At 38.6% G+C, this 13,252-nt stretch overlaps 1 protein-coding gene and 1 pseudogene across 5 annotated transcripts in view; both read left to right on the top strand.

The window, feature by feature from the left end:
- Positions 1-13,252, top strand: part of SH3BGR (SH3 domain binding glutamate rich protein) — a 65,670-nt gene that overhangs the window by 35,544 nt on the left and 16,874 nt on the right. The gene's annotated exons all lie outside the window — the stretch shown is intronic.
- LOC102130969 (myosin light polypeptide 6-like) lies at positions 2,605-3,853 on the top strand (annotated as a pseudogene).

Genomic DNA, 13,252 nt, shown 5'->3' with positions numbered 1-13,252 from the left:
GATTTATGGAAACATTACTTATCACAGTGTCATGTTGTAGTAAACAAGATTGTGGAAAGGTGTCAGCAAGGAAAATTAATCTCACTCAAGCTAAAAATAGGTACTCTTAACAGTTATGTAGAAAATGCATGCTCATAAAACATATCATCATATGCAGCATCATTGCTTTTAGAATATTTTTCTTGTCTTAGGCAGGCTGTTCGAGGCCAAGGACTAGGCCAGTTTTCCCAAGAGGGCTTTGTAAGTAAGCATTGGTTCCATAAAGTCAACCTTAGTTCTTTAAAAGCATGTGGTCGTATCTGATTAAATGAACATCATTCTTAATAGGACATGGCAGGCAGGACCTAGGTTACATAACCAATGTTTTCAATTATGCCCTGGCAAGAAGGAAGACAGATTCTTATTGAAGTTATGCAAATAACTATATTGCCAAAAACTATGTATGTATTCTGATTCAATAAGAATTTTTGAACTCCGGAGGGGTCAGGCAGGCAGAATAAGAGGTCATTTACAAGTGATTCATTTCAGTTTACAAAAGCAGAATCTACAACATTATTATCATGTATGAAAAACTTAAGAGAAAGCAAAAAGGGCTTCCTCATATATAAGGAAAATAAGACATTAAAATAATATCAACAGTATTCTAGACAAAAACTACTATCATCCCTCACCAATTCATTTAATCCTATGTAACTAATTCCTATTCCACTGGATCTTGTGGATCTTGGGTTAGTCATCTAATGAACCCATCTGCTTCTCAACACAAGTTCTGGAAAATTTGACTAAGTCTTTGGATATGGTCTCAAAGTTCTTTACACAATGCCATCAGAAACGTGAACCCAAATGTATTTAACATATAACCCTTTACTGCGGGGCTCCGAGCAGTCATTCTTCATGAAAGATGAAGCATTTTTGCTTGTAGCTCATTACAAATAACTTCAGGGAAGTATCAAAGCAAAACATGCTAACAAAAATATCTGTAGATGACAAAAAACTTAAAATGGGTGTCATTTGTTCGTTGCTTATAATTTTCAAAAGTGAAAGACTAGAAAGTCATAACAAGAATACTATATTTGATGAGAAAATTTGTTGTTTTCTGTGACATGCAAAACAAAACTATAAATTCAACCCCCCAAATTACTTACAAACATAATCATTAGGCCTATTTCAAAGAATACAAAAAACATTATATCTAACTTACAACAATAAATGGGCATAGCAAAAATCTTGATGTAATTATTCAGAGACATAATATACTCTGAATATACCAAGCATGTGATAAGAATATCAAGAAACGAGATGTAGTAGGTCTGGAGTAGGTCCTAACATCTATTTATTAATAAAACTTTATGAGTAGGTGACGGGAATTCCCAATTGAGAAACACTGTTGTAAAACATGCTTGATTCAGATTAAAGAAGGATCAAGTTAACATTTAAAACAACTGAAGTTATGGTTCATAACTTAAGCCCCTGTTGTCTGATACCAGGCAAAACAATAGTATAATCAATGTCTTTTTATTTTTATTTTTTATTTTTGAGATGGAGTCTTGCTCTCTTGCCCAGGCTGGAGTGCAGTGGCACAATCTTGGCTCACTGCAACTTCTGCCTCCCAGGTTCAAGCACTTTCCTGCCTCAGCCTCCAAAGTAGCTGGGATTACAGGCGTGCACCACCACGCCCAGCCAATTTTTGTATTTTTTTAGTAGAGATGGGGTTTCAGCATGTTGGCCAGGCTGGTCTTGAACTCCTGACCTCGGAGAATCTGCCTGCCTTGGCTTCCCAAAGTGCTAGGATTACAGATGTGAACCACCACGTCCAGCAATCAATGTCTTTTAGTATATTAATTTATTCAGGGGAATAGTATTACACCAATGAAAGATATCCAGTTATATAGGCAATTAGATTTCCCCTTAATTGACAGAGATATACATAGCCATAACAATATTTTTTTGTTTCTGTTTTTTGAGGCAGGGTCTTGCTCTGTCTCCCAGGCTGGAGTGCAGTGGCCTGATCATGGCTCACTGCAGCCTTGACCTCTTGGACCCAAGCGATCCTCCCACCACAACTTCACTGGTAACTGGGACCGCAGATATGCACCACCATGCCTGGCTAATTTTTGTATTTTTTGTAAAGACAGAGTTTCACCATGTTGCCCACACTGGACTTGAACTCCTGGGCTCAAGCAATCCTCCCACCCCAACCTCCCAAAATGCTGGGATTACAGGTGTGAGCCATCATGCCTGGCTGTCATAGCAGTGTTAAAGTGTTACCTTTACAGATTGCTGTTGGCATGTAACTCCTCAGTGCCAAAGCTTATACATCCCAGCGAGGGCTGTCCTCATGAGAACCACATTAGGAAGTTCTAACATTCCAACAGCCAGACCAACATGGCTCAAAAGAGGTTTCAAATCCCTCTATTGGAGTCATGGTAACATCTTCTATTGGAAGATGGATTTTCTTGTAGAACACATTTCAGTCTAATGAATAAGGCAGGGATAATATATCTGGATCATGTAACTTTTGGCCAAAAGTGACTTGTGATGAAAAGTTTTGAGACTCATTTTCCGGTATCACCAGTGAGTTCCTATTGAAAGCAATTTTGAGTAATGGCAAAATATTTAAGTAAGTGTAGCATTTCCCAGTGACCTGAAGGAGGAAGGCCAAACTGGACAGATGACAGACGACTTCACTTGAAGGAGCACAAAAGGAAGAAGCGGAAGGAGATTTGGGGGAACATTTGTTGAGAAGCATAAAAGATATGAATTTGGAGCACAAAATTCATTCAAAAGATGTTCTGGAATTTTCTAATTTGAAACTACAAGATGGATCCTTACTGCAGGAAAGGGTATCATACCTCACCAATTCATTTAGTCCTATATAATTAATCCTCGTTCCGCTGGATCTTGGGCTAGTAGTCTCATGAACCCATCTGCTTCTCAACTAAAGTTCTGGAAATTTTGACTAAGCCCACTGGTATGGCCTCAGTTCTTTAAGCAATACCATCAGAACCTGTACCCCAAAGTTTCTAGCATATAATCCTTTACAACAGGCCTCTGAGCAGTCATTCTTCATGGAAGGTGACACATTCTGGCCTGTAGCTGAGCAGAGCTGAGTAGTCTGATATGTAACTTCATAGAGAACCAGACCGCAGAGTTCAAGAATGCCTTCCAGCTGTTTGACTGAACGGGTGATGGCAAGGTCCTTACAGCCAGTGTGGGGACATGACAAGGGTCTTGGGCCAGAGCCCCACCCATGCCGAGGTGTTCCAGTTCCTGGGGGAACCTCAGGAGTGATGAGATGAACGTGAAGGTGCTAGACTTTGGGCACTTCCTGCTCATGCTTCAGACTGTGGCCAGGAACAAGGACTAGGGTGTCTAGTCTTAAGATTATGTGGAAGGCCTTTGGGTGTTTGACAAGGAAAGGAATGGCACCATCATGGGCGCTGAAATCTGGCAAGTCCTTGTCACACTGGGTGGGAAGATGACAGAGGAAGAAGTAGAGATGCTGGCGGCTGGGCATGAAGACAGCAATGGTTGTCAACTCTGAAGAGCTCGTCTGTGTGATGCTGAGTGGCTGGGCACATTCCCAGCATCCCCTGAGCCCTGTCCTTTGCCCTGTGTGACACTGCATATCTAGCCCCGAAGGCTTTCTGGTCACAGCACCCTCCCCATCTTGTCTCTCTTGGATGATGGTTGCCATGAGCATTCACCAATAAACTTGTTCTCTGTTCCCCCCAACCCAAAACCCTCAAACAAACAAACAAAAACTACAAGATGAGCAACAGAGAGAGTGAACACTGTTCAGGCCTCCATTCAAGAAGACCAGAGGGAAGAAGGCATCAAACATAAAATAAAACACAAAGAAATAGAAATTGTGAGTGAAAGGCAGAAGTCTGCAAGTCAGATGCTGGAGACCCGATATGTGCACGAAAGGAGTTCCAGAAACAAAGAAAGACCAGATAGAAGAGAGCTAATCATTCAGGAGATGCCACAGTGTCTTCCAGTTGGAGATGCTGCTGCAGAGCTTCCCCACCCCCTTATCTTATGACTGCAGGAAAACCAGAAAGCGTGCTGCCTGAGGATCAGAAACTATGGGAGAATCCCTGAAAGGTTAGAAAGCAAAAACGTTTGGTTTGAAGAAGGAAATCAAGGTCCAAATGCCTGTCAGAGATGGGAGTGGCTCTATGGGCCCTGCACAGCCCCAGTGGTGTGTTCCAGTTACAGGAAGGGCCTGGGCATGGGCTTGAAGCTTGAAAGGCAGAGCCCACTTCCATCCTGCCCTTAAACCTGGCAGTGGTCAACACAGCGGTCAACACAGCGGTCAACACAGCGGTCAACAGGGCAGGGCAGTGAGCACTGAGTTGGGTGGGGAGGCACAGGAGGTCCGAGGGAGCTGTTCTTACTCCAGAAGGACAGAGAGAGGTTTAGATATTGGCAGTCAGCCTCCACCTGGCTGCACATTAGAAGTCTCTGGGGAGCCGTTAAAGCTATTAGGTTGGTGCAAAAGTAATTGCAGTTTTTGCCATCAAAAATAGTATGGCAGGGATACATTTGAGATCAATTAAGACAGAAGCGTCAGGCAGGGAACTCCCAGGTGAACTTAATGTTTTATCAATGTCGAGAGCCACTTCTGTAAAGGAAAACATTGACTAATAGTGAAATCAAGAATTGTAAACTATCCTGGAAAAATCTAGGAGTTCTGGTATCACTAGTGAGTTCATCACTGTGGATGGGGCTATGTGAGAAAGGAGATATGTGAAAATATCCATTACAAGGATAGTGTTCATGGATGAGGGATATGGCGAAAAGAAGGGAAATAAGTCTAAGTGTTCCACAGGGCGCGTCTCAGTTGCAGGTGAACCATCTTGATGGGAACCCATGTATTGTGTAATTGTGAATGTTAATCGAGAATTATGTTTAATGATGACTATCATGAACAGGAAACTAAACAGTAGTGAAATAGAGAAGCATTTCAGAACATTTATGTTAACGAGGCTGGGGCAGAGCTGAGGAAAACAATGAAGAGAAACTTCAGCCAGCAAGAGTAAGGAAAGGAAAAAAGCGTAAGAGAGAAGACAGGCTGTCATGAATTAATATAGCAGAAGCAATTGAACTAACTATATCAGTTGTTCTAATAAATTTGAAAAGGCTAAAATTTCCTAGAAGAAAAGAGACTATCAGTTTGGATTTTTGCACAGCTGTTCTACAGTTGAAAATATCTCTGACTGTGATTGTGCATTTTCTGTTCCTCCCTTTAATCCTGTCAATTTATTCTTCTTGTATTTTAAAACTCTTATGTTATTAGGCACATTCGTATTTATGATTGTTATAGCTTCCTGATGGATTGACTCTTCTGTAATTATCAGCTGTCTTTTACAATTTCTGATAATACCCTTTGTCTTTATATCTGTATTATATGACAATAAAACTACTCGAGATTTCTTTTGCTTATGGTTTGCCTGGGATATTTTTTCCATCAATTTCCTTTCAACTTCCTATGTCTTTGCTTCTATAATGTCTTTTGGAAACAGGATCTGATTGGGTTTTGTGCATTTTTTTTTTTTTTTTTTTTTTGAGACAGTCTCACACTGTCTGGAGTGCGGTGCATGATCATAGCTCACTGCAGCTCGACTTCCCTCCCAGGCTCAAGTGATCCCCCTGCCTCAGCCATCTGAGTAGCTGGGACTACAGGCATGCACTGCTATCCTCAGCTGATTTTTAAGTTTTTTATAGAGAGAGGGTCCCACTGGTTGCCCAGGCTGGTCTCAAACTCCTGGGCTCTAGTGATCCTCCCTCTTTGGCCTCCGAGAGTGCTGGAATTATAGGCATGAGCCACTGCACCCAGCTGGTCTTGAGCATTTTAATTCATCTTGATAATCTCTGTTATAAATTGGAGTATTTAGTTCATTAACAATTAATCATTCACATAATTGTGTTTATATTTACTATTTCATTGTTTTTTCTATTGGTCTCCATATTTATTTTATTTTTTATTTTTATTTTTAGAGACGGAGCAATCTTTGCTCACTGCAACCTCCGTCTCCCGAGTTCAAGCGATTCTCCTATCTCAGCCTCCCAAATAGTTGGGACTACAGGCGGGTGCCACCACATGAGGCTGTTTTTGTATTTTTAGTAGAGACGAGGTTTCACTGTGTTGGCCAGACTGGTCTCGAACTCCTGACCTCAAGTGATCCACCCACCTCGTCCTCCCAAAATGTTGGGATTACAGGCATGAGCCACCACGTCCAGCCCCGTTTCAATTTTTATTATTTAAAATTACAATTTCCACTTTATTTTTCTCCAGAGAATAGTTTTTCTTCAGTCTTTAAGGCCTCAGCTCCTTACATGGGCTTTGGTCAGGGTCATGGGGCAGCACCCGCAGGTCTAAATAGGGGTGGAGGTGTTCGGTCCTTGCAAGCTTCACGAGACTGATTCCTCACTACTTTGTTTTAATATTATAAACTGCACAACTCACAAAGTAATGTAGTTTCATATCCAGCTTGGGAAGCACACAGGCGTTGAAGAAGCTTGCCTAGAAGTGCCCCTGACTGCTGTGGCCTCTACTATGTTTCAAATGACAATTTCTTAATGGCCTTGTTCTTGGGCACACATCAGGTATAGTTCATGCAGCAAATAGGCTACACGTGGCCGTGGCCCTTTTTGGTATGACCTTTGTTCCTTCTTTTATTTGTCATCTTGGAGGCACAGACTGGAGCTGGTCTCCCATTTTCATTCCTCTGTTTTATACTTTTTTGCTTTCTTTTGGGTATATGAATATATTTTAGACTTCCTTTTTAACTTATCTATTGTATTTTTAACTGTGCCTCTTGGCATTATTTGGTAGTGGTTGCTCTAGTCACTATAATATGTAAATATTAAAAAAAATTTTATTTCCATAGGTTTTTGGGGGACAGGTGGTATTTGGTTACACAAGTAAGTTCTTTAGTCCCACTAATTTGTGAGATTTTGGTGCACCCGTCACCCAAGCAGTGTACACTGTACCCTATTTGTAGTCTTTTATTCCTCACCCCCTTCCCACCCTTTGCCTCTGAGTCCCCCAAGTCCATTATGTCATTCTTATGCCTTTGTGTCCTCATAGTTTAGCTCCCACTTATGAGTGAGAACATACAATGTTTGATTTTCCATTTCTGAGTTACTTCACTTAGAATAATAGTCTTCAATTCCATCCAGGTTGCTGCGAATGCCATTAATTCATTCCTTTTTATGGCTGAGTAGTTTCCATTGTTTGTGTGTGTGTGTATCATATATGTGTGTGTGTGTGTGTATATATATATATATATATATATGTATGTATGTATACCACAGTTTCTTTATCCACTCATTGGTGGGCATTTGGGTTGCTTCCATATTTTGGCAATTGCTCATTGTGCTGCTATAAATGTGTGCACAAATATCTTTTTTGTATAATGACTTCTTTTCCTCTGGGTAGGTACCCAGTAGTGACATTTCTGGATCAAATGGTAGTTCTACTTTTAGTTCTTTAAGAAATAGCCATACTGTTTTCCACAGTGGCTGTACTAGTTTACATTCCCACCAGCAGTGTAGAAGTGTTCCCTGTTCACTGCATCTACACCAACATCTATTATTTTTGGATTTTTGATTATGGCCATTCTTGCAGGAGTAAGGTGGTATCACATTGTGGTTTTGGTTTGCATGGGCTTTGGTTGGGGTCATGGGGCAGCACCTGCAGGTCTAAATAGGGGTGGAGGTGTTCCCTGATCATTAGTGATGTTGAGCATTTTTTGCATATGCTTGTTGGCCATTTGTACATCTTCTTTTGAGAATTGTCTATTCATGTCCTTAGCCCACTTATTGATGGGATTTTTTTTTCTTGGTAATTTGTTTGAGTTCATTGTAGATACTGGATATTGGTCTTTGTCAGATGTATAGATTGTTAATATTTTCTCCCATTCTGTGGGTTGTCTGTTTACTATGCTGACTGTTCCTTTTGCTGTGCAAAAGCTCTTTAGTTTAATTAAGTCCCAGCTATTTATCTTTGTTTTTATTGCATTTGCTTTTGGGTTCTTGGTCATGAAATCCTTGCCTAAGTCAATGTCTACAAGGGTTTTTCTGATGTTATCTTCTAGAATTTTTATAGTTTCAGGTCTTAGATTTAAGTCTATGATTCATCTTGAGTTGATATTTGTATAAAGTGAGAGATGAGGATCCAGTTTCATTCTCCTACATGTGGCCTGCCAGTTATCCCAGCACCATTTGTTGAATAGGGTGTCCTTTCCTCACTTTATGTTTTTGTTTGCTTTGTCAAAGATAATTGGCTGTAAGTATTTGGGTTTATTTCTGGGTTCTCTATTCTGTTTCATTGGTCTGTGTGCCTATTTTTATACCAGTACCATGCTGTTTTGGTGACTGTGGCCTTATACTGTAGTTTGAAATCAGGTAACATGATGCCTCCACATTTGTTCTTTTTGCTTAGTCTTGCTTTGGCTATGTGGGCTCTTTTATGGTTCCATGTGAACTTTAGGATTGTTTTTTCTAGCTCTGTGAAGAATGATGGTGGTATTTTGATGGGAACTGCATTGAATTTATAGCTTGCATTTGGCAGTATGGTCATTTTCATAATATTGATTCTACCCATTTGTGAGCATGGGATGTATTTCCATTTGTTTGTGTCATCGATGATTTCTTTCAGCAGTTTTGTAATTTTCCTTGTAGAGGTCTTTCACCTCCTTGGTTAGGTATATTCCTAAGTATTTTATTTTTTTGCAGCTATTGTAAAAGTAGTTGAGATCTTGATTTGATTCTCACTTGGTCACTGTTAGTGTATAGGAGAGCTACTGATTTGTGTACATTAATTTCATATCTGGGAACTTTGCTGAATTCTTTTATTAGTTCTAAGAGCTTTTTGGAGAAGTCTTTAGGGTTTTCTTTTTTTTTTTTTTTTTTTTTTTTTTGAGACGGAGTCTCGCTCTGTCGCCCAGACTGGAGTGCAGTGGCGCGATCTCGGCTCACTGCAAGCTCCGCCTCCCGGGTTCACGCCATTCTCCTGCCTCAGCCTCCCAAGTAGCTGGGACTACAGGCGCCCGCCACCACGCCCGGCTAATTTCTTTTTGTATTTTTAGTAGAGACGGGGTTTCACCGTGTTAGCCAGGATGGTCTCGATCTCCTGACCTCGTGATCCGCCCGCCTCGGCCTCCCAAAGTGCTGGGATTACAGGCTTGAGCCACCGCGCCCGGCCGTCTTTAGGGTTTTCTAGGTGTTTAATATATATTCTTTTTTTTTTTTTTTTTGAGACGGAGTCTCGCTCTGTCGCCCAGGCTGGAGTGCAGTGGCCGGATCTCTGCTCACTGCAAGCTCCACCTCCCGGATTTACGCCATTCTCCTGCCTCAGCCTCCCAAGTAGCTGGGACTACAGGCGCCCGCCACCTCGCCCGGCTAGTTTTTTGTATTTTTTAGTAGAGACGGGGTTTCACCGTGTTAGCCAGGATGGTCTCGAACTCCTGACCTCGTGATCCGCCCGTCTCGGCCTCCCAAAGTGCTAGGATTACAGGCTTGAGCCACTGCGCCCGGCTTATATATATTCTTAATATCTCACAGTCTACTTAGACTTAATGTTATAACACTTTCAGGTAATATGCAGAAATATTGCCATCATATGCATCCATTGACTGTTTCCCATACTTTATGCTATACTATCCTGTGTATCACGTTTCCATATACTATTAACTCTACTATGTAATGTTCCCATTGAACAGTCTCCTTCTTCTTCTTTTTTTTTAGTAGGGGGTAATCTTTTGTGCTTGCCCAGACTTTTAAATTTCTGATGCCTTTTGAAGAGTGAAGTTTCCATCTGGTGCCATTTTCTTTCAGCCCAAAGAACTTCCTTTAGTCATTTAGCATTGTTTCGTAGTGCAGGTCTGCTGGCAATAAGTTCTTTAGTTTTCTTTTGTCCGAAGTGTCTTTACTTTGCTTTCATTCTTGAATGATATTTCACTGGATATAAAATTCTTAGTTGACAGGTTTTTTTTTTTTTTCCTTTCAACACCTTGGATCTGTTTTTTTCCCTTCTGTCTTCTGATCTCCATAGTTTCTGATGAGACATGAAAATAATTTGAAATCTTGTTTCCTATAGGTAGTGTATCATTTTTCTCTGGCTGCTTTTAAGATTTTCATTTTATCTTTGGTCTTCAGCCATTTGATTATGATATGCCTACCTATGATTTCTTTGGTGTACTTATTATTATTGGGGTTTTCTGAGAGTCTTGAATCTGTATCATTTACCAAATATAGAAAATTTTCAACCATTATATTTTCAAATATTATTTCTGCTCCATTTGTTTTCATTTCCCCTTCTGGCACTCTACATATATGTTAAATCTTTTGTTGTTATTCCACATTTCCCTAAGGCTTAAAATATTTTTCAGTCTTGTTTTTCTTTGATCTTCATATTGGATAATTTCTACTGATTTAAGTTCGCTTATTTTTGTCTTTGTCATTTTCATTCTACATCCAGTCTAGTAAATTCTTTATTTCATATATTGTATTTTTCAATTCTGAAATGTTACACTTGTTTGATTTTTATAATTTCTATTTTTCTATTGAGAATGTCAGTTGTTTCATTCATTACAAGCATGTTTGCCTTTACATCTTTAAGCATAGTTTTAATAGCTGCTTTAAAAGCCTTGTCTGCAAATTCCAGCATCCACGTCTTTTCTGTGTTGGTCTTCACTGGTTGTTTTTTCTCCTGAGAATGAGTAACATTTTCCTGGTTCCTTGTATGTTAAGTATTTTGGATGGTATCTTGAACATAGTGAGTCTTGTGTTGTGGAGATTCTGTATTTTTACATTTTCCTGAAAAACATTGTCTATTGTGTTTGTTTCAGCAGGCATTTACTTTGTTGGACCCAAACAGCAAACTCTATGTTTCTAGTAGCAGCTATCCTATTACTTAGGATACTTTCAGTTGTACTAAGATCAATCTCAGTTGTGAATCAGAGGGTAAAAGTCTCTGGTTGTTTTTTTTTTTTTTTGAGTAAGGATCTTGCTCTGTCACCCAGTTGGGAGTGCAGTGGCATAATCATGGCTCACTGCAACCTCAGACTCCTGGGCTCAAGCAATCCTCTTGTCTTAGCCTCCCAAGTAGCTGGTACTATGGGCATACATCACCATGCCTTGCTAATAAATTTTTTTTTGGTAGAGAAAGGATCTTGCTATGTTGTCCTGGTTGGTCTTGAACTCTTGGCCTCAAGTGATCCTCCCACCTAGGCCTCCAAAGTGTTGGGATTACAGATGTAAGCCACCATGCCCCTTCTCAAAAGTCTAAATAAAATACTAGCAAAATATATTCGGAAGTGAATTAAAGATAATTCATCATCAAACAGAATGTATTCAGTTGCCATAATTCATTACATGAAGTGATTAATGGAGAAAAACCATATGATTGCACCTATAAGTGCCAAGAAGATATTTGATATAATTTATCAGATATTTCTAGTTAAGAATCGATTAAAATATAAGTAGAAAGAAACAACTTAAAATATAAAATACATTTATCAGAGGTAATTATAAATATAATGAACCATGCAATACTGAAGCATTTCTATTAAAATGAGAAGCAAGATAGGCATACCTGTTATCACCATATTACTTAACACTGTTTTAGGAGCTGTAGTTATTGTAATAATGTAATAAGTCTTATGTATACAAGACATAGATAAAATTTAAAAATTATCTTGGCCAGGCGCGGTGGCTCAAGCCTGTAATCCCAGCACTTTGGGAGGCCGAGACGGGCGGATCACGAGGTCAGGAGATCGAGACCATCCTGGCTAACATGGTGAAACCCCGTCTCTACTAAAAAATACAAAAAACTAGCCGGGCGAGGTGGTGGGCACCTGTAGTCCCAGCTACTCGGGAGGCTGAGGCAGGAGAATGGCGTAAACCCGGGAGGCGGAGCTTGCAGTGAGCTGAGGTCCGGCCACTGCACTCCAGCCTGGGCGACAGAGCGAGACTCCGTCTCAAAGAAAAAAAAAAAAAATTATCTTTATTTGCATATGATATAATCACATGCCTAAAAATCTTTAAAACTCTAGTGAAATGTATTAGAATTGGTAAGATGGTTTATTAAGTTTCTTGATGAAAGAAGAATATACAAAAATTTGTAGGTTTTGTTTACATTAATAATTATAAGTAGTAAGTTAAAATGTAAGAAGGAAAAATATCCCATTCATGGTAGTGATAAAAATCTGTAAAATGTTTAGGAACAAATTTATCAAGAGACATACAGGTCCTCTATGAAGAACATAATTTAATTTTATTCTGAAGGACACTAACAAATACTGAAGAAATAAACCTTCAATGTCCCTGGATAGAATGACTTAACAACAAGGAATGAACATTTTCCAAATTAATAAATGTTTAGTGCTATTTCAAGCAAAATCCTATTTTTTAATTTTTGGAACTAAAGAAACATTATCTTAAAATGTCTTTGGAATAATAATTGTCTGAGAGGAGCCAAGAAAATTTTGAAACAGACTTTGTGTAACAACTTGACTTTCCAAATATTAAAATATGTCCTATAAGCTACAATGATAAAAGCAGTATATATTTATATGTATATCTGAGAAATATATTTTTATTTATATATGTTTATATAAAATATTTTAATTTTTATTTTCATTGTATCAGTATTTATATGTAGGATAGTGTAGAAACATAAATTTATGTATATATTATAATAAATGACAAATATATAATCTGGATTTAATGGGAAATGATAGTTTATATATAATATAGGCAAAATTTCCCATCTATCTGGCAGAAAACAAATGTAGACATTGACTTTACATCATATACTAAATTAAATTCCAGATGGATTAAAGCTCTAGATATTAATAACAATATAAAGTAATAGAAGGATATTTTAGAGAATTAAAGTTAGATAAATTTGCCCATAAAAAGACTAAAAACTAAAAAAAAATACAACAAAATCTGTAAAAACTATAGACTGGAGAAAAACATTTGTAACATGACAAAGGGTTAAAATTTTTAATATAGAAAGATACTCTAAAAATTGATTGTAAAGAACAAACAACTGAAGTAAAAATGAGCAATGCATTCACTGCAATGTCTACAGAAAGAAAAAAATCAAATAAAATGGGCAAAACATATAAAGATAATTATTTGAAGAGGAAATAGAAATAGCTAAAAATTTATTAAAAATATGCCCTTATTTCCAATAATGATAAATGTATAAATGAAACAAAAAATGAAATTCTAT

The sequence above is a fragment of the Macaca fascicularis genome, chromosome 3 (assembly GCF_037993035.2).
Source record: "Macaca fascicularis isolate 582-1 chromosome 3, T2T-MFA8v1.1".
Lineage (NCBI taxonomy): Eukaryota > Metazoa > Chordata > Mammalia > Primates > Cercopithecidae > Macaca > Macaca fascicularis.
This window is presented reverse-complemented; position numbering and strand designations above follow the sequence as displayed.